The 27,568-nt window shown below is 43.6% G+C and overlaps 1 protein-coding gene across 3 annotated transcripts in view; it reads right to left on the reverse strand.

Annotated features, from left to right (window-relative positions):
* KANK1 (KN motif and ankyrin repeat domains 1) overlaps positions 1–27,568 on the reverse strand; it is a 229,613-nt gene that overhangs the window by 75,245 nt on the left and 126,800 nt on the right. For 2 of the 3 annotated variants that reach the window (XM_055118415.1, XM_055118410.1), the window contains exon 4: positions 20,467–20,545. The exons of the other annotated variant lie outside the window; for it this stretch is intronic. The gene's annotated coding sequence lies outside the window, so the exon portion shown is untranslated. The remainder of the gene's footprint in view (positions 1–20,466; positions 20,546–27,568) is intronic. 3 annotated transcript variants of the gene reach the window in all.

Genomic DNA, 27,568 nt, shown 5'->3' on the forward strand with positions numbered 1-27,568 from the left:
GGGAGACGTCCCCACTGCCCCCGGGACACTCCAGAAACGGGGCACTGTTTGGTAGGACATCGTGGCCTGGCAGGAGTTAGCTGAACTCCTAGTTTTTAACCGGCCTAGTTTAAAACAAGAGCTTGTGTAAAACAGTGCAGAGATAAAATTTGTTCGGGTGTTTTCTTATGCTGCTATTTAAAACTTAAGTGAGTGCCAGTGACTTGTGTGTATGTATCTGAAAGTGTGTTTGTAGTGTGAAAAATGTTAGTGTCCAGGTCTGGTGTGAAGATTTTATGATTTAAGGTAATTAAGAACTTTTTGAAATCAAAGTAAAAGAATCGGCCAACATTTTGCCATCTTAAGTTTACAACAACTCATAACTTATTTTGCCGGCTTTATAGTAACAAAAGCGCTTTTTTGACCCATTTTTAACAAGCAGGAAACTGGCTGGTTAGGCAGGGAAACGAGGAGCGATGTTCCCAATCGGCCGACGGGGCTTACTTTGCCCTGGGGACTGCCCTTCCTTTCTCAGTCTATCAGGTTTTTTCCCTGCCATTCTTGAAGGGTCAGATTGATCGATCAGGTATATATTTGTGCACATGCATGTGTGGTGTTTGTTGTCTTTCTGTCTGTCTGTGTTGAGTACTCAAGTGTTAGAGTCAAGCTAAAATCAGAAGTAGAAATCCTTAAACCATCCAACAATTTAAAAAGTTTAGGTGTTTTTGGAACTTGTTAGACAAAGTTTTAAACAAAGATTAATAATCAGAATGTGGCGCCTACAGAGAAATTGAAATTCTCAATCTAAAATCTTATTGGAGAAACATTAATGCTTATTAATAGTTGAAATTCTTTTTAACTTAAGTGAAATAAGAGTTCAGGGAATTAAGGCCTTATCTTACAAGCCTCAGCCAACTTTAGTACAGAATTTAGGCTGTTTTACATAAAATAGAGGCACAGACACCATCAGTAAACAAAAAGGTTTTATGTTTCCATAAACACTGGCAGTTCAAGTGTTTTCAGCATGTTTGTATTGTAGGATTGTATCTGGTGTACAAAGCTCATGATTTGAAATAACTAAGGTATAAGAACTATTGAAATTAAGCCAAAAGAGGTTTCCCTCATACTTTATAAAAATTGGTTTCAAGTTATTCTTATGCTACTATGTCTATATGTATTTTGTTTTATTTACATCTGCATTGCATTAGATTATTAAAATGAGAGTTGAAATAATAGTGTCACCAAAAAACAGGTTCAAAAGTTACTGATTTGGTTCAAAACATGAGTTCCTAAAGATTGGATTAATCTCAGATATCAGCCTGATAGCCTGAAGCTGCTGAGAACCGCCCTTTTTTGTGCTTTAGTGATCTTGCAGGGGAAGAGAGGAAGTGGCCTCCTCCCACCTTTTTTTTTCTTATTCCCCTGCCTTTCCTCAGCCTTCTGATTTCAGTTTTGAAATTAGGAAGTTAATATCTAAAGTGTTAAAAAGTTTTTAATGCTTTTCAAATTGGGTATATCCAAAAAAGAAAATATGCATTTGTGGTAAAAGAGAATTTAAATTTTAAAAGTTTATCTCAAAAATTATGAAAAGAAATAGGAAATAAAACAGGAAATTGGAAAGAATATTTGGCTTTCATCTAAAACTTTGCTCCCTTTTTCTATATTGTGTAATTTTTTTTCAAGGATTGTTTAAAATACAAGTCTAAAGTGCGCAAATGACCATTTGCACTCTATATTTGGAGAGAATAAAAAATCGAGGTTAGGGACATTGGATATAATAAAACATAAAATGCAGTCCACTGGAGGTGATGAAGTGGGCAAAGATTGGAGAAGCATGTAGGTGGATGAAATATAATAATTTTGTGAGCATTTTAACCCTCTTATCTGTTCTCCTACAGTCTGGAGTTCTATATCATAAGATCTTTTGATTATGAGTATTGTAATCTTTTGAAGATATATAGGATAAATGTAATGCTTTTGAAAGTACTGAAGAGTACAACTTAGTCATGGTTGGGAATGAGAATGATTAGCAATCTTAAGAACGCTAAATTATATCTACAGAATTGTTTTAGTATCTGGACTCCTATTAAAGTGCGCCCAGATAATTAAAAATCAAGGTTTAATTAGACATAATGTTAAACTGGATATTCTATCTCTACAGAACTTAATGCTTCTGTTGATGTGACTAAGACCCATAGCAAACGGGTATTGGTTGCATTTTCAAAAGGATTTGCTGCTGGAAAACTAGCCCTCCCAATAGTCTGGAAACAGCTTCAGCCTGTTTGGGTCAAGCGGTGGCCCTTGACAAAAGAAAATCTTTGCATGAATTGGTAACAGAGCAGCTTGATTTGGGACATATTATTACTAGCTCTAGTCCTTGGAATTTACCTGTATTTGCTATTTAGAAAAGGACTGGTAAATAGAGAATGTTAACTGGTTTAAGAAAAGTCAATGTCCCGTATGGATTAATAGACCCTTTACAGCCGGGCCTGCCTAATTTAGCCATAATTCCAAAGAAGTGGAATATTATTATAATTGATTTAAAAGATTGTTTCTATAACATCGCTTTGAGGGAAGAGGATAGAGAGAAATTTACTTTTACTGTCCCCTTTTTAAATAATGAGCATCCTACTAAAAGATGTCAGTGAACTGTTTTGCCACAAGGAGTGATCAACAGATCAACAATGTGCCAATATTGGATATAATAAGGATACAATACCCTGAGATTAAAATTATCCATTATATGGATGATATTCTAATTATTGCTGCACCTCAGACAAATTTGCAGAAGATTTATGAAACTAATTTATGAATTAGAGTCACGGGTTTAAAAATTGCACAGGATAAAATTCAACTCCAGGTTCCTTGGGAATTTTTAGGACAAATAATATGGGAAAGCAAAATTACACCCCAAAAGGTCCAAATTCAGAGAGATGAGTTAAAAACTTTAAATGATTTTCAGAAACTATTGGGAAATATAAATTGGTTACATCCTTCTTTAGGCATCCCAAACTATGCCTTAAAAAACTTGTTCCATACATTGGAAAATGATTCTTTTAAGAGTCCAAGGCAACTCAGCCTTGCAGCTGAATGTGAATTGGAATTAATTGAGGAAATTGTAAATAAGGCTCAACTAGATAGAATTGATTCTTTAGAAAATTTAAATCTGATAGTGTTGCACACTTAACATTCTCCCACTTTGATTCTGGTATAAGGAACTAATATTGTGGAGTGCAGTCCTTTTTAAAACATTATGCCTACTAAAAAATTGGCCACTTATTTGTATAAAATATTTCATATAATTCTTGAAGAAAACAATTAGACAATAGGGAGTGATCTGCTGAAATTATGTCATTGACCAATGAACAAATCCAAGCACTATGGGAACTTGATTAGGATTAACGAATTGCCTGCACTGATGATTTGGGAAAAATTCGTAGCAGCCTTCCAAAGCAAAAGATGTTTCAATTTCTTAAATTTACTGATTGGATTTGGCCTAGCGTTATAAAAGTTGAACCTATTGAATCAGTGGTTACGTTTTTCAGATGCTAGCAAAGAAGGAAAGTTTACTTATACTGATGCAAAATGATAAATTCCTTATAATAGTATAGGACAAGCTATTATTGAAAGAGCAAATCGCTCACTTAAGGAAATGTTGCTTAAACAAAAAGGGGGAATATATACGGATTCTCCCAGATAGCAGTTATCCAGAGCACAGTTTTCTTTAAATTTTTTTTTAATTGCTCTGATAACATAACACCTACAGAAAAACATCGGGAAGTTCAAAATAGCTCGAAAGAAGCAAGTTTTAATGCAAACAGAAATAACTCTGATAAAACTATTCAGAAATGTAAAATTCTTTATAGGGACCCAGTCTCTGAAAATTGGATACTAGGCCGGGCAGAAAGATGGGGGCGAGGTTTCGCTTTTATTTCCACAGAAAAAGAATGTTTCTGGTGTTCCACAAAAAGGCTTAACTTTGTCCATGAACCTGATTAAGAAGAAACAGATGAATTGGCTATGAAAAAAGATGAAAAAATTCAGGATCAGTGATCTGAGTCTGGATTGGAATGCACTCACTCAACTTAAGAGGCCTTCCAACAACACAGCAAGAGGGGATTCCAACATGAGAAGATATTAAGGCCCTGACTAACAATGCTGAGAAGGTATTGTATGACACTAACACAAAGAAAACTCCAGAAGATTTCTTGTTACCTATCATATCTCTAATGAAATAATAAGTCCCTCTACTCAAAGCCTAACCTATTGGGTTTGCCTTCCTAGTTTAACTTTATTGAGGGGTGTGTCTTGATAAGTTACCTTTTTAAAATAAGGAAATATTTTGGCTGCAAATATATCTATCTGGAGAGTATAGAAAAATTTATGTTATTAGATTTCTTGGAAAAATTGTAGAGGATTAGTTGCAAAATTTTATATTATGATTTTGTTAAAATTGATTGGAGCCCTAAAAGTTATGTTATTCATACAGACAAAAGAGTAGAAATAAGCCTGGTATGGCAATTTAAAGATAATCAGTGTATGGATGCAATAGATTTTTTTTCTTACTGCATCATTTTAATTTGGATTTTTAAGGTAAATTTACTGATGTAAAATTGGCCTTGCTCTGTATGAGTATGCCTTATGGCAGGGAAACCAAACTAAGAATACTATTAACCTGATGTATTTCAACAGAAATTTAATCCTTTCTGTTTTAGCATGTGCGCCCTTTCCTTATGTGATATGAAGGAATGATTTCCTGTAGACAGTGTTCCATCTATACTTGTATTAACCAATCTATGAGATTCCTCGAGGAAGGAAGTTTTTATTTTTCAGAGCCTGAGTAGGTGTTTGAATGCTGGTGGCTTTTCATCGACCATGGGAGAAGAATCCAACGACTGAAGCGCGTTGTCAACTGATCATCTATCTTCTCTGATGGATCCAGAGATTTCTTAGCCTGCTCATTGCTGCTATCATGGGGATCATTGCAGCGACAACAATGGCTGTGGCAGACATAGCTCTGAAGCAAGGGACATAGACTGTGGTATTCGGCCAGAAATGGCGTGAGAATTCTGAAAAATTATGGACTGCTCAAAGATAAATGGACTCTGAACTGCAGTCTGAATTGGCTGATGTTCCTTGAACTGTTACTTTGCTTGGTGACTGGTCAGCGAGTTACCATTGTAAAATGTGATTGAAATACTGCTTTATTCTGTATAACATCTGTGTTGTATAATGTGACTAAATTCTTATTTGGGAAAAGGTTAAAATCATTTGATAGCTCATAAAATACATATGAACAACTAAGATAATGGATTTGTAAACTCATGGTACCTGTAATAACTATTCTTTTGGTATTAGATTTTCAGAAAAAATGATAAAGCATTTTTTGACAAGTTAAGTTCCTTTAATTTAAGGAACTGCTGGGAAGATCTGTGAGAATAGGTGTTCTGCTCTTGTTATTGGCCATTTTGTGCCTAGCATTTTATTTTAAGGTTAAGGGAAATGAAAGGCTGCTTGAATTGTTACGATGGTTAAAATCCGTCATAAACAAAAAGGGTGAGATGTTGGGGCTGGACTGAGCTATCAGGGCGAGCCCATGTATACTGTACCGTGCTACGGACAGGAACATAGGGACCCATGAAAATGGGCGAGACTTCTCGTGTGTCCTGACTGGTTTGGATGAAGCTGAACATTTTCCCCCTTCAAGCTGCCTTCAGAAAAATAATTTCAGAATACTGAAAAGAGCAGTATTTCCTTCTCTCACAGAAGCCTGGCTGGTCTTTGACATGCAGATGGTGTTAGCCAGGCCTGACCTTTGATATTGTAAATTGTAGATTTCAGGTGCAGGCCCAGCTTTGTCTTTAGGATGCAGATTTCAGGTGCCTGCCCAGTTTGTATTTGAAGTGGCAAGCACCGCCTAGTCTTTGGGATGTAAATCCAGGTGCCTGTAGGTTTCAGTTTCGGTTTTGTATCTTTCCCTTCCCAATTCTGTATTCTTTTCCCGAGGCTATAGGCCTACCCATCCAAGGAAACAATATGTTCCATTGTCTCAATGTTCTCCCTGTAACATTTTTTGATGCCTTTGGTGACGTCACTATATTGCGCCCTTTAGAGGTACCATGATCAATAAAAGGAGGTCCACGAGGCCATCTGCCTTTGCTAAGAGCCAGAGCGAGCCTTAGTCCTCCAATCAGTGATTATTTCTTCCGCGTTCCTATCTCAGCGCCTCCGATTGCAGAACGTTCACGCAACAGGCTTAGCTTTTCACCCTGGACAAAAACTAATTCATAAAATGAATCAGTCTAAACATTAAAAAACCCACACAACTATCAGATGGTTAGAACACATCAAACAACAAACCTATCAAATGGCTTCAACTCTTCAAGTTTTGAGAAGGATCCAGGGGCTGGAGGATAGTACATGGGCAAGGCACTTGTCATGCAGATGGCTGACCCAGATTCTATCCTCAGCACCACATATGGTCCCCCCAGGTTCTATCAGGAGTGATCCCTGAGCACAAGCTAGCAGTAAGGTCAGGTGTGGCACCGTCCCCCCTTCCCCCCACCCACCCACCCAAACACATTTAAAACAATGGTTAGTGTTCAGGGCTGGGATGACCAGCAAAGTCATCACAACACCAATGACAAAAGGAAGCAGGAGGAAAAAATAAAAACAATCTTAAAAAAAAACAACAACAACACAGGATCAGCCAAAGTAAACTCTGATACAGTGAAGGACATCATCAAAATTTTAAAAAACATTTTTCCCCTTGTAAAACAAAGGTCTGAGAGCCCTGAGGGTGTGGCTCAGGGGCAGTCTGGCCTGTGTGCCTGAGACCAGAACTTCCATCCTCTGCATGATCCCTCGAACCACCAGTGTGGGGCACCCGGCAGACACTGCAACCAAGTGTGTGTGAGCACTCCAAGTGTGCAACCCCCAGTGGGTACTACTACCAAGGGTGCAAGCTCTGCAACCAAGTGTGTGTGTGACTCATGGCAAGAACAGTAAACAAGTGCCAGGACCCACAAAGGGAAGGGAAAGGGGGAAAATGATCGAAAAGCCCTGGGGCAGGTAAGCGTTCTAAGCACTAGAGCTGAGACTGAGTTGACTGAGTGGGCTAAGGGGAGAGGTGAACAGAGAACCTGGTTACGATAAGGAGACGGGGTTTCATTCTAAGCTCAAAGGCAAGGTTTTCAGGGTGTTTTAAGTTGACTTGTGCCACACAATTGTTATTTGAAAGGGTCCTGCTCGTCACCTAAGAAGTAGATGGGGCTTTTTTCATGATAAAAATCTCAGGGAGAGAGCCTTGGACTGACTTCCAGGCGTGGCTCATTTGGACTTCACTTAGAGCATTTCACTGTGGATACATAACCAGCCCCTGGATTTCACTTTGATTTAAACACTTTCACTTTCCACTATTTAGAGCAGAAGGGCTTAGTCAGGGCCAGCAAAAACATCCCAGATGTTCTTGAGCCTCCCCCCAAAACACACAGCTTCCTTTTCATTTCCAAGAAGCTGAAACAGGGCATGTGCCTAACCCAGGCGGTACTTTATCATTTTGTTGCTTAACTAAAGTCTTCAAAACATAACACAGTGTTCTCAGCAGAGCATCGGCACTCACGGTGGGGAGAGTGAACCCAGAGATTTCACTACGCCCGATCACACGCCAATCCAAACTGCCCTCGCACGCCCTGCAAGTTGTTTCCGCAAAGTTTCTTGTCACTTTCCTTTAGTTGAAATAAAGTTCACAAGCATTCCCTTTTCCACCGCAGGAGACTAAACTTTGATTTTTTAAAAAAAGAATCTCTCCGCCCGCCTCCCCCCCAGCTTTTATGACTCTGCAAAAGTTCCATGGATGCTCCTATGCCCAGCCTCTGCCGGCCAATCCTGGGGCACAGGGGGAGGGTGAGACTGTTGGCATACGCCAGGGAGAATTTATTTCAAAAATAGGAAATGACTGAAAATCTTTGTTTCCTGCTTTGAATAATGGCAGTGGAGGGAGTGCCCCAGCAATGCCCTGTCACACCCGGAGAGAGAGGCTGTCCTTGGGTCGGCGAGAGAAGGAGGGAGTCCTGGAGGTTCTTTCAATATTCAAGGCCACAGCTGAGTCCTGGGAGGGCCCATCAGAAGCATCAATTGCCCAACCCTCTGCCAGTTCAGCCTGGGACACGGGGCAGGTTGGGAGAAGCCAAGGTGGTTGTTGGGGTTCCAATCCTTTCCCGCCTGCGCTTTCTCACAGCCATGTCGCCGCTCCACCCCTGAGGATAAGTCCCGGAGGATGGAAACTGACCCAGGGGGAGCGGCTTCACCTCAGCCCTTCAGGGTGGAAATGTTGGGCTCAAGCCAGAATCACAGGCCGCTTGAGTCAGAGGTCACTGATTCCAAGAAAAACCAAAAAACAAAGAACCCGAGGACCCAGGCATGAGTCAACTTCAGCGTCCCAGGAATAAAGCCCAGTGGGCAGGGGCAGAGGGAGTGATGACAGCAGGAGGCAAGGGCTGCAAAGCCAGAGGGACAGGGATGGAGAGGTGAGGGGAAAAAAGGCGCATGAGCGCAGCCCAGAAAAGCAAGATTAAGTTACAAGCTCTTCTTTGGAATGACAGGTGGGGGGGCGCGGGGAGGGAGAAGCAAACATCAAGTTTGCTTATGACTCTGCAAAAGTTCCATGGATGCTCCTATGCCCAGCCTCTGCTGGCCATAGGATGCTGGGAGGGGGGGAGGGGGAAGCAAACATCAAGTTTGCTTCTTAGTCACCAACAGAAGTGAAATGTTCATTAATGGAAAACTATTATTCCTCACTTACGGTGTCTATCATCTCAAAAGACATGCCTTTATCTGTTACATGATGCTGCAAAGGGTGAATGTTAAAATGCTTTTTTTTTTTTCTAAAGTTCCGGGGTGGGGGGGCGCGGGGAGCAGGGTCTACAAACATTTGGTATTCGTTTATTTATTTGTTTGTTTGTTTGTTTTGCTTTTTGGGTCACACCCGGTGATGCACAGGGGTTACTCCTGGCTCTGCACTCAGGAATTACCCCTGGCAGTGCTCAGGGGACCATATGGGATGCTGGGATTCGAACCCGGGTCAGCCGCGTGCAAGGCAAACGCCCTACCTGCTGTGCTATCGCTCCAGCCCCTAAAATGCTTTGTTAATATTTATATTTGTATATTTATATATGTCAGACTCCTTGCCAGGCTGTTTTCACTTGGGACACCCCAGAGGGGGGTGGGTGAGAACCCTCCCCCGCAAGGGATCCAGCCCCCACAGGCAGCCGACCTCCACTAACCAACTGCCACCACGCCACACTCCAGGCCGCTTGAGCCTCACGCATGAATGAAGTCCCAAGGAACAGAGATAAAGCAGAACACTGTAACCTTGGACTCTGGACTCAACTGGACCCGAAGCAGAGATCCTCTCTGTATCCCCCAATCTCCAGTGACCCAGGGATCACACCCATTAGCCACACCCTGCCACACCCTGCCTCCTCACTGGCCACCCTCCAGATCTCAATGGCTACTCCTCTCAGACGGGAGTATAAAATGAGGCCCCCATAGCCATGCGATTGGACTCCACGCCAGGCTGTTTGCACTTGGGGCGCCCCAGAGGGTGGTGGATGAGAACTCTCCCCGCCCTAAGGGACCCAGCCCCGGTAACTGACCTCTACTACCTAACCGCTGCCACGTTCCGGACTGCGGCCGCTTCACAGCCACATTGCACATTATAAGACACTTCCTACCCATTTTCCATAACTACCACACCATATTTGATGGAGTTCAGACAGTAGGCAACAAATAACAGACATCTTGGAGAGCCTGGCAAACTACTGAGAGCATCCCAGCCGCACGGGCAGAGCCTGGCAAGCTATCTGTAGCGTATCCAATATGCCAAAAACAGTGGCATATTGATAGGTCTTATTCCCCTGACCCTGAAAGAGCCTCCAATCATTGGGAAAGATGAGTAAGGAGAGGCTGCTAAAATCTCAGGGATGGGAGAAATAGAGACGTTACTGGTACCTGCTTGAGTAAACTGACAAACAACAGGATGACAGTGATACAGTGATACAGTGACAGTGTTGATAGGCACTTACTTGTTTTGTGCCTTTCATTTTCCCATTTTTACTGAGGTACCGTGATTTACAATATCCTGAATGCCACTTTCATGTATTCATCACCCCAACACCATCCCACTCCCGAAGTGGCCGCTTTGGTCCTCCAGTGTCCTGAGGGCCCTGCCCCCCCACCCCCGACAAAGACTCAGTGCTGGGGGCCAAACACTCCAGTTCTATTGCTTTAGGACATCTGTTGTTCCCTTACTAGGTTTCTTCTTTTCTATGATGCAGAAAATCCTTTCAAAATTTATTTTTGTTTAATTTCCCAGTGTTTGAGTCTTAACCCCCTTAATACACAAAATGTGGTCCCCAGACTAATCTCAGGTCTACTTGTTCTGTTACAAAGAGTAGAATCAGAAGCCTCACCCCAGACCTGTGGAATCAGAATCTGCATCCTAACAGTGCCCCGGGGACTGGCAGGAACACTGAAGTGCCCTTTGGCCCTAGTTTCCTCATTAGGTCTCCAGCTCCCTTCCTTGTGACCTTCTAACTTGAGGGGCTCACAGCTAGGCTGGTGTGTGGCCAAGTTGGCCAGGACCCACCAGAGGCCACTTAAACAGCTCATTGTAGATGGGACCCAGGGAGAAGAACCCCTTGAAGCTCCCCCAGAAGACTCCAATGTGCTGTGTTGAACATCACTTTAGATGTTAAAACCAATGTTACAGTTTTAACATTTTTTAAAGTGTGGTTCCGGGACCCGAAGCATCATTGTCACCACGGAATTTGCTAGACAGGCACCTGCTTTCCTCCACTGACTGAGACTAAGCTCGGCGCTGGAGAGACAGTACAGCAGCCAAGGGCTCTGCCTTGCACACAACCAACCCCCGTTTGAATCCTGGCACCCCATGTGGTCCCTTGAGCTCCACCACGGCTATGCTCAGGGCTTGCTCCTGGCTCTGTGCTTAGGGATCACTCCTGGCTGGGCTCGGGGTGTGAAGCACAAAGGAACGTTAGCCTACGTGCACCTTTGCCCGAGTCTTCTGTTCTGGGACTGCCCTCCTGCAATGACCTGTGAAGGACATGCCAGTTTCTGGCTGGGATAACGATTCTTCACGTGGGCAGGGATAAAGCAACACATGCTGCAAAAAAAGAAAGCTAGTGTTGAGGAAGTTTGTGTATATATCACAAAAATATATCACACTGGGTAGCTACTGCCACAGAAGATTCTCACTTTTGCTGGAAAGCCAATTGAACAACAATCGAATGCAGAGAAAACAGTGTCTGGAGTGAGTGGGCTCACTCACCTTTCCGGGTTCCTGTCCTTTCTCTCATCCCAAACGATTGTTTTGGCAAGAAACATTTACCACAAAGCTCTGAAAACTAGTTCATACTCCCTCTAGTCCTACTACAAGAAGAGACAACTTTGAGTTGAGAGACACAGAACAAAGACCATTTAGAACGCAGAGGAAGGACTCCCTCCAGGGTTCCTAAAACCCCCAAACCAAGTTTTGTGGCCTTAGCACACACATTGCTCCTGGGGGAGGCTTGACTGTCTTTCTCATGTATCCCAAGGAGACTGAACCCAAGAAAAGCAAGAGCTGCTGGATGACCCCTGCAATTCCTCTAAGATCCAAGAGACACAGGCCTGTTCCAGAGGTATCGCTAACGCTTCCAGATAGATAGAAAACCCATTCCCTTACCTGGAAAACTCTTTCCCTCCAGCTTTAAAAGCTGCTTTTAAATCTAGCTGCTTTTAAATTTAGAATCTGCCACAGTAATAAAGTGTGGGGACCAGTCAAGGAACAGCCAAGACTGGGAGCCCGGGAACTGCATTTTTTTGGTCAATACCTCCAGGGTGCTGGCACAGACACATTCCCTGGGCCTCAGGTTCCATGTAGCTGGATGAGAAAGCCCCAAAGACACCTTGAAGGCAGAAATTCTACACGTCGGGTCCTCTGGGGTTGGGGAGCATTTTTTTCTACTGTATGATAAACATTCACGGGCCTCACAATGCTGGCAGATAGGCTTCGGCCAAGGAGATAAAGGAGCACACGTGTCGTCCCATCATGTTAGCCACATGATTTCATGGACTAGACACTCCCCAGCCCCTGCTCTAACTCCCAGGCTCGAGGGGACCACAACACTTCTCTGGGTAGCTACTGCCACATAAGGTAAGGTCATACATATGGACACAGGCAGGGGTCCACAGGATACACATCTCTCTGCCCCCTTCCCCAGCCCTCTGGTCACTGACAACCAGTCAGGGAATCTCTAGAAGCAGCACCAAAGAGAGGTCCAAAGGAACCAGCGCTTTGCTTCCCCTTCAGCTCAGCTCCCCGAGGAGCCACTGTGCCCCCCTATACATTCCAAATAAAGTCATTATTTTTGCACAACATAACAACATAAGACAGAAAAAAATCCATTATGATCCTTTACCATAAACCTTTTGGTGTTTGCCTTCCCAGTTCTATTTTTGTTTTGTTTTGTTTTGTTTGGGGGCTACACGGCAGTGCTCCAGGGGTTACTCCTGGTTCTGCACTCAGAGATCACTCCTGGTGGTGATTGAGGACCATATGGGATGCTGGGAATTGAACCTGGGCCAGCTGAGTGCAAGGCAAATGCCCTACCTCCTAATCCCAGCCTTTCCAATTCTTTCCCATGTTTATATGTCCAAGTATAAACCTGCAAGGCTTTCCCAAACAGGCTACCTTAACTGAGAGCCCTCTTTTCTAAGGCAATCTGATACATCTTTTAAGTGTTCCCCTTTTATATCTGTGCTATATTCCATTTGGTCTCCCATTGTTATGGAATATTGAAATTATTTCCAACTTAAAAAAGAAAACTACAAATGACTTGAGGAATATACTTTTGTTACTCCAGCCACATTCACTGGAGTCCAGGGACTGCTCCTAGCTCAGTGGTCAGGGAACCACGAGGTATTGGGGATCAAGTCTGGGCCTCCTGCATGCAGAGTCTCTACTCCTCTCTGCCCCTCGTGGAATATACTTTTACACGCAGCCCTGTGCACTTATACATTATTCTGAATCGACTCCAAGAAGTGGATTTGTGAGAAGAGAGCCTGTACATTTTGAAGGATGTCAGATAAGCTCTGTGGAAGGTTGCTAGATTTAAAGTCTCAGCAAAACTGTGTGGGAAGGCCAAAGGCTTTTGAATCCACTGCCACAGAGTAACCATATTCCCAAAACAATGCACGCACAGTATTCATCTGAACATCTCAACATCTTTGTGTTTTTTGTTTCTGGGCCACACCTGGCAGTGCTCAGGGGTTACTCCTGGCTCTGTACTCAGGAAGTCATTCCTCAAGCTGCTCTGGGGAATATATCAGGTGCCCGAGGTTGGCTACATACAAGGCAAAGTGCCTTGTCAGCTGTACTATCTCTCGGGCCCCCACCCGAACCTCTCTGTATGCACATGTTCATAGAGATACTGAATTTAAATTTAACATAGTGATTTTAATTATAAAAATGGGATAATATGTTTTTTATCCTTTCAGGTAACGTAAGTTTTACAAAATGCAACTCATACTAAATGCTGGGGGCAAATTTAGTAGAAAAAACTTTAAAAGTCTGTCATTTGGAAGTCTGAGCATGGGAAATCTGTGATCCGCTTAAAGAAAGCTTTATCACCCACTACATTTTATGGGGCTTAGTATGGAATAAATTAGTCAGAACAAAGGTGTGAATAAACCCAGACTTCTGCCCTTAGATTAACAAGGTCGTTCCATTCAGAATGCTTTTAATGTAGTAAATATACAGAAAACAAGTTGACCGGAAACACATCCTCAGACCCCAAAGTTCCTTCTAGAACAAGTATGCCTTCTGCCTCTCAAAAGAGATATCTAAAGCACACACAAACGCCCAAGTAAGCACATGCTTAGGGAAAAAGCTGGTAAACCAAAGAAAATACTAGTGGTTGCTGCCAGATTCCTCAAATTAGTATCATACAAACAGAAATTATTATAGACAGCTGAATTGTATATGCTTTTTAAAAAAAAGTTTTTTGGAACTTATTAAGCAAAGAAACAGAAGAGAGCCAGGAGTATAGAGTGGAGAACAAAATTCGTACGTAACTAACACATATTTTGGTGCTACTGTAGCACTGCATCCTGTTGTTCTTCTATCTATTTGCTCGAGCGGGCACCAGTAATGTCGCCATTGCGAAACTTGTTGTTACTGTTTTTGGCACATCGAATGCACCATGGATAGCTTGCCAGGCTCTGCCATGCGAGCGGGATACTCTTGGTAGCTTGCTGGGCTCTCCGAGAGGGACAGAGGAATCGAACCTGGGTCGGCTGCCTGCACTTAAAATATGTGTGTGTGTGTGTATGTGTGTGTATATATATATACATATATATACACACATATATATATATTCTATACAGCGTTGCATAATTTTAAAAAAACTTAGTTGTTATACGTGAACAACAGAAGGGTTCTGAATATCACTGAAATGGAAAGGTTTCCTTCTGTAGATGAGGACACTTAGCAACATGGACTAAGAAGAGTACGGACCAAGTAGTGTATAGGCCAACGGAGCTAGCAGAGGGGCAAAGGTGCTTGCCTTCCATGGAACTGACCCCATTCTATCCCCGACACTCCACGTGGTGCCCCAGGTTCTGCCAGGAGTGACCCCTGAGCACAGAGCCAGGGGTAGTCCTGAGCGGTACAGAACATCATCTGTCTCCCCTCATGCCCCTACACACCACCAAATTAAGTGAGAACACTGTCACATAAACTAGCTGGTAGTGGCTTCGTGTCTTTAGAGGCACGAAGGGAGGAAGACACATAACAGCATTTCCCCTGAGGTTGGAAGGAGGAGGGAATGGAACTTTGCTTTCTGAACTGCCTCTAATTTTCTATTTATTTCCTTAGCCTTCTGCACCCCTCCTCCGGTCACTTTCAAGGATGGAAAAGGAGACCTATACTGGAATTCCGGGTCTCTGGAAACTTTGTTTTCTCTTCTCACTAGCAGGAGACCCTAGAGCTTGGGAATGACCGTTCAGCGTTCAGCAGACAGCTCCTCTCAATCTCTGGCGGGAGTGCAGCTCCCGTTGACAGCAGAGTTGTGTCTGGTCGCCTCGCCTGGCGGTGCAACAGTGACATCCAGAGTCTGAGCCACGAGTCCAGCTCGTGATGGGAGCTGGCAACCTCCCCCAGATCAGGTCAGGGCTACCCACTCCTCGGTCTTCTCAGTCTGGTCAGGAGCACTGTTCCAACAACCCCCACCCCCCACAGAGAGAGAGGGGGGTAGGGAGAGAGAGAAGAGAGAGACAGAGAGAGAAAGAGGAAAGAGAGAGAGAGGGAGAGAGAGAGAGAAGAGAGAGAGAGAGAGAGAGAGAGAGAGAGAGAGAGAGAGAGAGAGAGAGAGAGAGAGAGAGAGAGAGAGAGAGAGAGAGAGAGAGAGAGAGAGAGAGAGAGAGAAGCCGGGAAGTCAATGGAACCAGTCCATGAATTTTTTTCCCCCTATGTCCTCGCTGTCCCCTTTCACTTTCCAAGACCCAAATAATACACGCATGAGCACCGAGGCCTTCATCCAGTACATCGGCCAGAGGTCACACGTGCTGCCCCACTGTGGTGAACGTCGAGCTGTCGGGGATTCTGAGGTTGTGCTTGCCGAAACAGCCAAGGATCCCCTTGACCATGATTGCAAACATAAAGGGAAGCTATCAGCTCACTAAATTGTGAGCCGACACACCAGGTGGCACCTTCCCTGGTGCAGAATTTCTCCTGGGCTCTTCTGCCTCCTGCTTCTGAAAAGGGAGGAAGCAATAGTGAAGGGGCGGCAATCCAGACTTGTCCCCCCTCTGACCCCGTGTTTCTCAACCTTTCTTTGTGGCCCCTTCTGACTACTCTGCTTTACTACTGGGCCTGCTAGTTTCAGACTGTCGACCCTCCCCATCTGGATGGTTTTCTTTTGTGGCTCCCTCGGGATACCCCATAGAGCCTCCCAGTTAGGAAATGCTGCTCTGATCCAGTCCCAGTTTGGATCTCCTCCGGGGGCTGGGAGGTCTAGTGAGCTGGCAGTAGCTTTGGGTGCAAGTGGTGGTGGGGGGGTTGGGGGGTGCTTTCTGTTTATTTAAAGGTTGATTTCCGGGAGTTCGGAGTGCTCGTTGTTCTGAAAAGGCAGTGGTAGGCCAAATTAAGTCTGGACGGCTCTGCGCGAATGGCATCTCCCTCATTCTGAGTCAGCCTTGAGCACTGCCCAAGTGTGGCGTGGCCAACGGACACATTTTACAGCTGCCTTGGCTGGCTGCCACAGGCATAGGCTGGCCAAAAAACAGGGTTAAGAGCATTTTGAAGCACATGTTCCCACTGAGTGGAAACTTCAGTTTGCTGAGCCTTCAACAAGTCGCAGGGGGTGGAAACTTCTGAAGTGCCAGCGCCACTGTTCTGCACGATGGGCCGAGTGCTGTGGTCTTCATGGGCGGGCGTTAGGAAACGGGTTGCATGTGAACCAATAATCAGAGACGACGGACTAAATCCACAAGTTCATTCCAGACCGGACTGAATCCACACTCTGCCAGTTCAGTGGCTGACTTCAGTTATCACAGATCTTCACAATTCCACTAATGTGTTGATTCCTCATTTCATTTTCCTTTAGGCTTTGAGACAGGGGAACTACAGAGCTTATGATCCAAATTGAGAGGCTCTGAAGAGTGCTAACAAGCTCAACAGATGGGAAAATGGGACAAATTGGAACACTTAATTCACTCGTTTTTATTGTTTTAGTGCCAAACCTGGGCGTATTCAGCCCCTACTCCCGGCTCTGTGCTTGAGTTACTCCCAGAGGTGGGTAGGGGACCAATCGGTACCAGGAATTGAACCCGGGCCTCCTGCATGAGCTCAGTCCACAGAGCTGTTTCTCTCACTTACTTCTAAAGAACCAATACTAAAAAGGAGAGGAGAACAATAATAAATGGGAATAGTGGGTGACTGCTAAAAAAGACAATGCAAGCCAACTATAAAAGAGTGACCTTTGTACATCCCAATGCAACAGGGTTCTGAGTTCTTGCTTTTTTCTTGCAGGGAGGGGGTGGGGATGGACATCCCAATTATACTCGGAGCTTACTCCTGAAACTGTGCTCAGGAATTACTCCTGGCAGTGCTCAAGGTACCATATGGGATGCCAGGGACTGAACCCGGGTAAGACACATGCAAGGTAAATGCCCTATCTGCTGTACTATAGCTCCAATCCTGAGATTCTGAAGTGCACACAAGTGAGCACCTCAAAAGCTGATGTCAAAGGAAGCTGTGACGTTTCCAATGCCACCACCTAATGGCATAAATGTCAGCAATATCATTTCTAGGAACAGGGCCTCTCAGATTATAATCTCAAATCTCCTCCTGGGAACTGCATTCAACACTGAAGTGCACTATTTCACTTGTACATAGAGTCTCCTACTGGGTTATCTAACTGGCTTCAGGAGAAACCATTTCCCACCTTCTATTTTAAATGAAACAGGGCAACAGACACGTCCTCAGCTGTACACATCTATAGTGTTTTCACATGCATTATCGTAGCTAAGTTTCAAAACAGCTTCATGAGGTACTTTCGCTCTGTGACAGCAAAGGACAGGCATGTGCAGGTTGGTGTGAAACCAGCAGCAGCAATGGACTGGCCGGGCTGGCCTCCCACATGCACCGCTCTGGCCTCTGCAAGAGCAGTGATGGGCCAACTCCATTTTCTCAGAATCTCGAGCTCGGAACATCAAATAGCCAATTATCAACATTATTATTTTAAGTTTTGAAGGAATGAGTAATTTCTAATTGGCATATTCTAATGTTCATATCTATGCTGTCATTTCATGGCCTACAGAAAGTGAGTCTTCTACATACAACATGGCTTTTAAGGTGGGCCCTTCCCAGCAGGACTGGTGCTTGGGAGATGACTGAGTGCTGGGGGTTGTGCTGGGGGCCTCCAGTAGGGAAGTTCACATGATCCCTTTGAGCAACTGCCCTGCTCCAACCCATTTTTAAAAAACTTTTGGTCAAAAGTGATCAACTGGCGAAAATCAACTAGCGAAAAAAGCATACCTAGGCAGAAATTTCTTACACACCTGTTCCTGGCAATTTCCAAGGGGGGGTGGGCCAGCTCCCGCCCAAACAAAGTCCTTGTGGGTGCTCCCACAGACCAAAGTTGCTGTCTTTCGTCAAGCAGGATACCAAAAGCTCAGGAATGAGCACTATAGGAAACCTAATCTGCTGAAAACTTAAGGCACAAGGGTCCTTGTGGCTGAAAACTCCAGGCCTCAGAGTTGGGGTGCATGACCTCCCCCAACCCCCCTCCCCACTTCCCAAAGCTCTGATAGTCACGTCCACGAACCACCACTGCCTCCATGTAAGCTCACCCACCGGTCTTGTTCCAGAGACTCATCAATAAATTTCAAAATAGATAAACTTAGCCACAAAATTTTCTCAGACATTCGTTCCCAGCTGACCTGGGTGTGATCCCCAGTGCGCCATATATCTTTAAGCCCCACTAGGGGTGATTCCTGAGCACAGAGAAAGGAAGACATGGCCCTCCCCCTGAGAAAGGGAGAGAGAGAGAGAGAGAGAGAGAGAGAGAGAGAGACAGAGAGACAGAGACAGAGAGAGGGAGTGAGGGAGGGAAAGGAAGAGAGAGGAGAGAGAGCGCGAGAGAGGGATAGAGAGAAAACTGAGGTCGTTACACCTTCTTTAGTATATTTGTTCTTCTGAGTCAACAAGGGAAAAATAGCTTGGAAGAGTTCATGAGATTATGGCAAGAACTCCTGCTTCTAACATTTCCCTTGCGATGCCTCGCTTCTCCTCACTTGACTCCGAACTTACTAAATTAAGAGTTTTGTCCTGGGGGGCTGCCGAGAGAGTGCAGGGGTAAATGCAGCTGTCTTGTACATGGTTCAACGGGCCTGAGTTTGATCCTGAGCGGCACATGGTCCCCCAAGCACCCCCAAGAGTGATTCCTGAGCACAAAGCCAGGAGTAAGTGAGCCCTGGGCACCACTGGGTGTGGCTCACAAACAAACAATTAAGAGTTTTTTCCTTAATCCCACTTTCTCAAAACCTGGAAGTAATTTAAAAAGAGTGATGCCTAAACGCAGTTAATGCAGAAATAATGCAGGGAAGAGGTAGAGAGTAGAAAGTGGCCCTTGCTTCTGCAGCATTTACTGTGTGAGGACAACTTCACATCTACAGAGACAATCTGTCACGATGAAACATCAAGGAAGGGCAAAGAAAAACACAGACGTAGAGTTAACGTCTTCCTAAATTAACACCCCTCTAATCGCTTAGTTCATGGATTCAACAACGAAGTGCAACTTGACATATACGTATTTGCAACATCAAGTCATACAAAACAGCATCGAGTGATGACCACAGTGTTTAGCTCAATGTTTCTGAGCTGCTGCCCTGTAACTGCTGCTGGTCCACACACATTTCCGGTGGGCCTAAAGAAACAGTCTTCACCACTTAACATTTAAGGAAGCGCAGGCGATAAAACCCGAGACAGCAACTACAGGGATGTAAAAGCAGTGCTTGGAAGCACCAATGATCCCGTGCTGCAGCCACAAGTGAGCCAGTATTGGAGAGAAGAAGCAGCAGAGTTCACAGGAAGAGGATCTGAGTCAAGCACTGCTTTAAAGTTCAAGATGCTACGCTAATAATTAGCAATATAGCACTGTCATCCCGTTGTTCATCGATTTGCTTGAGCAGGCACCAGTAACGTCTCCATTGGGAGACTTGTTACTGTTTTGGTATATGAATACGCCACCGTACCTTGCCAGGCTCTGCCTTGCGGGCTGGATACTCTCAGTAGCTTGCTGGGCTCTCCGAGAGAGACGGAGGAATAGAACCAGGTTGGCCACGTGCAAGTCAAACGCCCTACCAGCTGTGCTATCTCTCTAGTCATCAGGGAGATCAGGGAGATGCAAATCAAAACAACAATGAGGTATCATCTCACACCACAGAGACTGGAATACAATGAAAAGAACAAGAACAACCAATGCTGGTGCAGATGTGGGGAGAAAGTCATTGTTCATGGAAATGTTGACTGGTTCAGCCTTTTTTTGAAAACAATATGGGCATTCCTTAAAAAATTAGAAATTGAGTTTCCATAGGACTCCACAGTACCACATCTGGGAATATATCCTGGAGGTGCAAAAAAGTACAGTAGAAATGACATCTACACCTGTATATTCACTGCAGCACTTTCCACAATAGCCAGAATCTGGAAACAACCCAAGTGCCTGAGAACAGACAACTGGTTAAAGAAATTTTGGTGCATGTACACAGTGGAATACTACACAGCTGTTAGGAAAGATGAAGCCATGAAATTTGCTTATTGATCATGGAGAATATCATGCTAAGTGAAATGAGTCAGAGGAACAGACATAGAATGATTGCACTCACTTGTGGAATATAAAAATAACATAATATGAGACTTACACCCAAGGACAGCAGAGACAAGGGCGAGGAATATTACTTCATAGTTGGAAGCCTCTACATGAGCTGGAGGAGAAGGCAGCTGGAATAGAGAAGGGATCACTAGGTCAATGATAGTTGGAGGGATCATTCAGGATGGGAGATGTGTGCTGAAAGTAGATAAAGGACCAAATGTGATAGCCTCTAAGTATCTGTATTGCAAACCATAATGCCCCAAAGTAGAGAGAGCGTATGGGGGAAATTGTCTTCCATAGAAGCAAGGGGAGGGTTGGGATCGGGGGGGATACTGGGACATTGACGGTGGAAGATGTGCATTGGTGGAGGGATGGGTGTTCGATCATTGTATGACTGAAACTCAAACATGAAAGCTTTGTAACTGTATCTCATGGTGATTCAATTAAAAAAAAATTTTTTAAAGTTCAAGATGTTCTATGACCAGCAGTTTAGGTTACTGTCCAGTTTTTCATATTTTTATAGCAATTCCATTTTATAAGACTAGCTTTAAAAACAAATATACACAGGGTTATAAATAATGGTGTTTTTTCCTGCCTTAGCATTTCACAAGATATTTTTCAATAGGCTGCACCTGTAAAAAGATTGAAACTGCTCATTGAATCACTATGGAACACTAATATAACAGAAAATAAACTACCAAAATTTATTTGTAGTACATTAAAAAATTTTCACTCTCTCTCTCTCAGTCTCTTTCTCTCTTCGGTTTGGGACCATACATGCTGGTGCTCAGGGAATACTCTTGGCTTTGTGGTGAGGGATTAGTCCTGGGGATCATATGGGGTACCTAGGTTGGCTGCACGCACAGTAAGTGTCCTACCTGTTGTACTCTCTCTGGCCCCTGAGACATATTTTTTCAAAGGTATTGAAAAAATTTTAACTATAATATTTTAACTATCAAAATAGGTTTCCAAAACAAACACACAAACAACGTGACACTGAGTCAGGAATCCCAGTAACAAAATCCAGGACTCTAATAACTAGAGAAAACAGCCTCCTATGTGGAAGAGATGTCAAAAAAGTCAAACGTTCATCACAACTTTGGCATCTGGGACAAATGTCAATCTACAATATTATCAGCAAGCAAGTATTTTCATATCTACAAATGTCATTGTTATCTTAAACATTGGCAATGCATTCTTTGAACTCCAACTCATCCTGAAATATATATTAAATACATTTAATTCTGCAAGGGCTTTTACATTATCAGGGTCTGGATTTTATATGTTTCTTTTCCTTCACTCCCACATCACTGCCTATGTAAAGTACTTCTCATAAAATTTTTTAGAACAGACATAAAAAATTAGGACTAAGTGGCTGTTTTTCAGAAACTGTCATATTTTTTCTTTTCTCTAATGTGAAAACTCTATGTCTACTGCCTATGTGAAACACCTCCTGTCCATCTTATGTTGAAAAGAAATGGATTTCAAACACGTTGATATCCTTTCCTCCTACACTCAAAAATACCTGAAGCTCAGTTTTATTTAACTCCTGTTACTTGCAGCTGATTGGTTCTTGTAAAGAAGGTAAAAGTGGTTAACATATACCACTTCCAGCTTCTGCCTCATGAGCTGGGGGAGAAGGCCGTGGGGATGAAGAAGGGACCACTAAGTCAATGATGGCTGGAGGGATTGCATGGGATGGAAGATGTGTGCTGAAAGTAGACTAAGAACCAGACATGATGGCCTCTCAGTCACTGTATTGCCAACCATAATCAAACTGTAATGCCCAAAGTAAAGAGAGAGTAAGAAGGAAGGTACCCCCCACAGAGGCGGGAGGTGGGATGAAATGGGGGTGGTGGGAGACATTGGTGGTGGAAAATGAGCACTGGTAGAGGGATGGGGGTTTGATCATTGTATGACTGAAACTCAGTCACAAAACCTTTGAAACTGTATCTCATGGCGATTCAATAAATAAATAAATAAATGAATAAAAAGAAAACTTTAAAATAGGTTTCCAAAAGAAACTTAGAAAACCACAGCAGTAAATAAACCAATGAACAGAGCACTGACATTCCAGGTGCTCATTCTCCCTGGACCCTTAGCTCAGGGCTGTATCATCACACAGAAAGGGCCTACCATCCGGTCTCAGTCCTTCGCTTATTTTAATTGAGTGTTAAAATAAGGTGTAAAATTGAATGTTAAAATAAATCAGCAAAAGGTAGGCAGGGCCAGAGAAGTAGTACTGTGGGCTGCATGCTTGCTTTGCTCATGGCTGACCTGGGTTCAGTTCCCAGCACCTCATCTGGTCCCCTGAATACTGCCAGGAGTGATTCTTCAGAGTAGAACCACGAATCAGGTGGAGGAGGAGGAGAAGAGGAGGAGGAGGAGGAGGAGGAGGAGGAGGAGGAGGAGATGAAGCAATGACTTCTTCCATCTATAGAAGTTTACCACATAGAGAAGGAAAAATGTTGACAAATAGCTCTTTCTCATGAATGACATAGCAACTAATTTGCTTTACAGAAATTCAAGTACATTTCAAGTAAGAATTACCTGCTGCTTGACTACTTTATTTTCCCTTTCTGGATGGAGAATTCTACCAGTCTGCATGCAAAGAAATGCACAGTACCACAACTGTGCAGCTCACTGAGTGCATGATAGAGGAATTCTGAGCAGAAAACTTATCAAGGGAAGCTTATGTACCTCTAGGGTTAGCAAGATCAAACTGTCCAAATCCAGGTCTGCCGTACACTTCACTGCCCCTTGGGTTTTCATTTTACTCAAATGTAAGTCAATTCAGATGTGCTGCAGTTAGAACAATGCCTAGTTATTCAGGTCATGGAGGATTAAGAAATGGCTCTTTGCATGTTCCCCTCAAAGAGAAAAGCTAGTTCCTCGACATTCTCTTTGTAAGGCACAAATGAATCAGGCCGTTTTCTGCAGAGCCATACACTCTATCATGATAACAGAAGCAAGTTTGGGAACGACAATGAGAAAAGGAATCACGAGTCTAGCAGTTACTTCCTCAGGAAAGATTTAACCCACAGAGAAATCCAGGTAGACTGTTCACTTGGGTCCAGCCTTTCGGAGTAATGGCACAGGCATCCTAATCACACCTCCTTCCACCCTCCCCAAACAGAGTATACTGGATCTAAAGTGGATCAAAAATTGTCTAGAACTGAGAGAAAATGGGTCTGATTGCTATGAGTTTTCTTCAAGGGAAGTTGAAAATGTTTTAGTATTATTGCACAACTATCTGAAAATACTGAAAACCAGAGTTAAAAAGGGTGAGCTGAATTTATGTCAGTACTGATGTTGACAGGTATGAATGTCCTTGATGAACAAACCTGAGTAAATTGGTAGAGAAAATTAAGCTATAGCATTTTAAAGAAGTTACTAGAAAAAAAATGGCAAGAGTTGTTGGAGAGATAGTACAGTAGAAGGCATTTGCCTTGCACATGGCAGACCAGGTTGGATCCTGGCACTGCATATTGTCTCTGGTACCACCAAGAATGATTCCTAAGTACCAACAGGAGTAAGCCCTGAGCACTGTGAAGTGTGACCCAAAAGCCAAAAAAATTTTTTTAAAAAGTGGGAGAGGGAGGTGAAATTAAGACATAGAGACTGGAGTAAACATCAAAGGGGCTATAAATGTGACTCAAGTGGTAAAGTGACTCACACATGCCTAGAATGTGTGAGGCCCTGAGTTTGATCCCTGGTACTACACCCACCCTGAGTGCATGTGTGGGAGGGAGAGAGAAAGTGAGAGTGTGTGTGTGTGTGTGTGTGTGTGTGAGAGAGAGAGAGAGAGAGAGAGAGAGAGAGAGAGAGAGAGAGAGAGAGAGAGAGAGAGCACACTTCTGCTTTTTCTATGAGTGCTTTTCTTGTGGAATCATTTATCCCCATGAACTCAGGGTATAGGCAGTGCCTCTAGAACAAGAGTCAATTAAGGACCCCTCTGCTCCAGGCGCCCCTGAAATGCAGGGCCACAGGCTGAAGAACCCCGATGTTCAGAACACCAGGACTGTGGCTCCTTTATGAGTAAATGAAGGTGGTACAAATGATCTGATTAGTCCAAACAATTTCATCTCTTGGAAACAAAGAGGGAGGATGACCAAAACCGATATTCTACTTCCCTTCCAATAATCAAATCGAACCTGTGATAAGGCAGATTCTGGCACAGGAGACAAGCAAAAACTGTCAACTGTCTGTTGTTTATCTGATGAAAAGAATACACCCACACGTGCCCAGACTACTCTAAACAGTGCACAAATCCAGCTGTATTAATTATCACTTCCATGGGGAACCTGGTTTCTGGTAGCAAAATCTCTCACTTCTGCAAGGTTTTCTTCCTCACAGGACAATATTTTTCATTGTTTAGGTTGGAAGTATCAAACTGGTAGTAAATGGAAAATTGGTCTGGCCTATCAACATGGGTCTTGGCAAAATCTATGTAAAATGTGGCATCAAGGGGGGCCGGAGAGGTAGTACAGTGAGTAGGTTGTTTGTCTTGCACTCAGCTGACCTGAATTCCACCCCCAGCACCACATATGGTCCCCTGAGCCCCACCAAGTGTGATCCCTGAGTGCAGAGCCAGGAGTAAGCCCTGGGCACAGTTGAGTGTGGCCCCAAACCACAAAATAAACAAGTAAAACAAAATAAAATGTGCATCAAGGGGGCAAAGCCTTAGCTCAGCAATAGCACATTCACCTTGCAAGTGTGAGACCCTTGGTTCAATATCTGACATCAACATTTAATACTCCCTTTAAAAATTTAATTGCAACACAGGAACACATTTAAAATTTAGTATGTGACCCTGTTCTCCCAAGGAGTCTCCATTCAGACGGACTCCCCTCCCCCATAGTAGTAGTTAAAATGAATTTGATCAGTCAACAGTGTTTAATAGCACAGGATGGGGTTGAAAATGTTTGGTCTCTAACTTAGATGTGGAGTTATTCTAAAAGGAAGCTGTAGGCTGGGGGTGTGCATCAGCAGGAGAATATAAGCTTCACACATGTGAGGTGCTGGGTTTGATTCCTTATACTGCTCAAAAAAAATGAGGAAGTTTTGAATTGTGTACAATAAGATCTAAACTCAGAGGAAAGGCAGAAGGGCTCACACACACACAGAGGAAAGGCAGAAGGGTATAATACCAATCAAAAATGATGGGAAGGAAGAAATGATTCTGTGGAAGTGTCAGAAGAAAACAATTCAATACACTAACGACTAGAATTATGCAACAGAATTATATGGAACCAAGTTCTTCAGTAGAAGTCAAAAGCAAACGAGTTTATAAAGACAACAAAATCAATCTATTTGAGAAGGAAGGAGAAATCGAAGTCTGCCCAGAACCTGACAGAGTAAAAATTAGAATGTTCTTTGCCAAATACTCTATCTCTAGTTGACAAGAGACTTTGCAAAACTGGTGCAATATAAATCCGCATTAACTGTCAAGAAACATTCAGGGACCAGAGCAATAGCACAGTGGGTAGGGCATTTGCTTTGCACATGCTGATTCACATTTGACCACTAGCATCCCATATGATCCTCCAAGCACTGCCAGGAATAATTCCTGAGTAGAGAGCCAGGAGTAACCCTTGAGCATCACCAGGTCTGGCCCCCCAAATACACACATACACAGAGAGTGAGAGAGAGAATAAGAGAGAGAGAGAGAGAGAATGTTACATATCTGGAACAAAACCAAACCAGAATATCCCTAACCCAGCAGAGAGAGCCAAGTTAGAGTTGCCTTCTAGAAATGCAAGACAGTTGCCAAGAGAGCAAAACGAAGCGAGACTGCAGCCTGAGAGGGTTCCCTGACACCACAGGTAGGAAATGTAGCAAGAGCTTTCCAGGTTTCCAGGAGGCAGCAGACAATGAAGACTTGGGTTATAAAAATAAACTCATTGCCCCCTACCTCCGAAACCCCCCTCTCTGTGACAAGCTGCTGACACAGAGGTTAGGGGTGACTCTTGCTTCAAGCTGCCAGTTCAGGGTTTCAGAGCATGAGGTAATATTGGTCACTTTCTTTTCCATACTGGTCTGACAACAGAATTCCTGAAACTGGGAGATTCTCCATTATCCCTTGAAAATATCTAGCTCTTTGAGGGCTGATGGAAAGACGCAATTGCAGCACACGTGGAGGTAAGAACTGTCTCAGAGAAGCAATCCTGATATGCCACAATGATGACAAGCACCGCTAACCTGCCTCTCGGTGACTGCTGTGTTCTTATATATATATATACATATATATGTATATATATATATAATTTATTTATTTTTAATTAGTGAATCACCGTGAGGGTACAGTTACAGATTTATACATTTTTGTGCTCATGTTTCCCCCATACAAAGTTTGAGAACCCATCCCTTCACCAGTGCCCATTCTCCACCACCAGTAAACCCAGTATCCCTCCCACCCTCCCCAGTCCTGTCTCCCCCCACCCCACACTGCCACTATGGCAGTGTATTATTCCCTTTTGTTCTCTCTCTCTGATTAGGTATTGTGGTTTGCAATAAAGGTATTGAGTGGCCGTTGTGTTCAGTCTCTAGTCTACACTCGGCACGCATCACCCTTCCCCCGAATGACCTCCGACCACATTTTACTTGGTGTTCCCTTCTCTGAGTTGCCCAGAATGAGAAACCAGCCTCCAAGCCATGGAGTCAACCTCCTGGTACTTATTTCTACTATTCTTGGGTGTTAGTCTCCTAGTGTATTAGTCTATATTCCACAGATGAGTGTAATCTTTCTATGTCTGTCTCTCTCTTTCTGACTCATTTCACTTAGCATGATACTTTCCATGCTGATCCACTTATATGCAAACTTCATGACCTCATTTTTTCTTACAGCTGCATAGTATTCCATTGTATAGATGTACCAAAGTTTCTTCAACCAGTCATCTGTTCTAGGGCACTCGGGTTTTTTCCAGATTCTGGCTATTGTAAACAGTGCTGCGATGAACATATAAGTACAGATGTCATTTCGACTATACTTTTTTGCTCCTCTGGGATATATTTCCAGCAGTGGTATTGCTGGGCCAAATGGGAGCTCAACCTCTAGTTTTTTGAGAATCGTCCATATTGTTTTCCAAAAGGGCTGAACTAGTCGGCATTCCCACCAGACTGCTGTGTTCTTACCTTCATCAATACCTTTA

This window comes from Sorex araneus, chromosome 1 (genome assembly GCF_027595985.1).
Source record: "Sorex araneus isolate mSorAra2 chromosome 1, mSorAra2.pri, whole genome shotgun sequence".
NCBI lineage: Eukaryota > Metazoa > Chordata > Mammalia > Eulipotyphla > Soricidae > Sorex > Sorex araneus.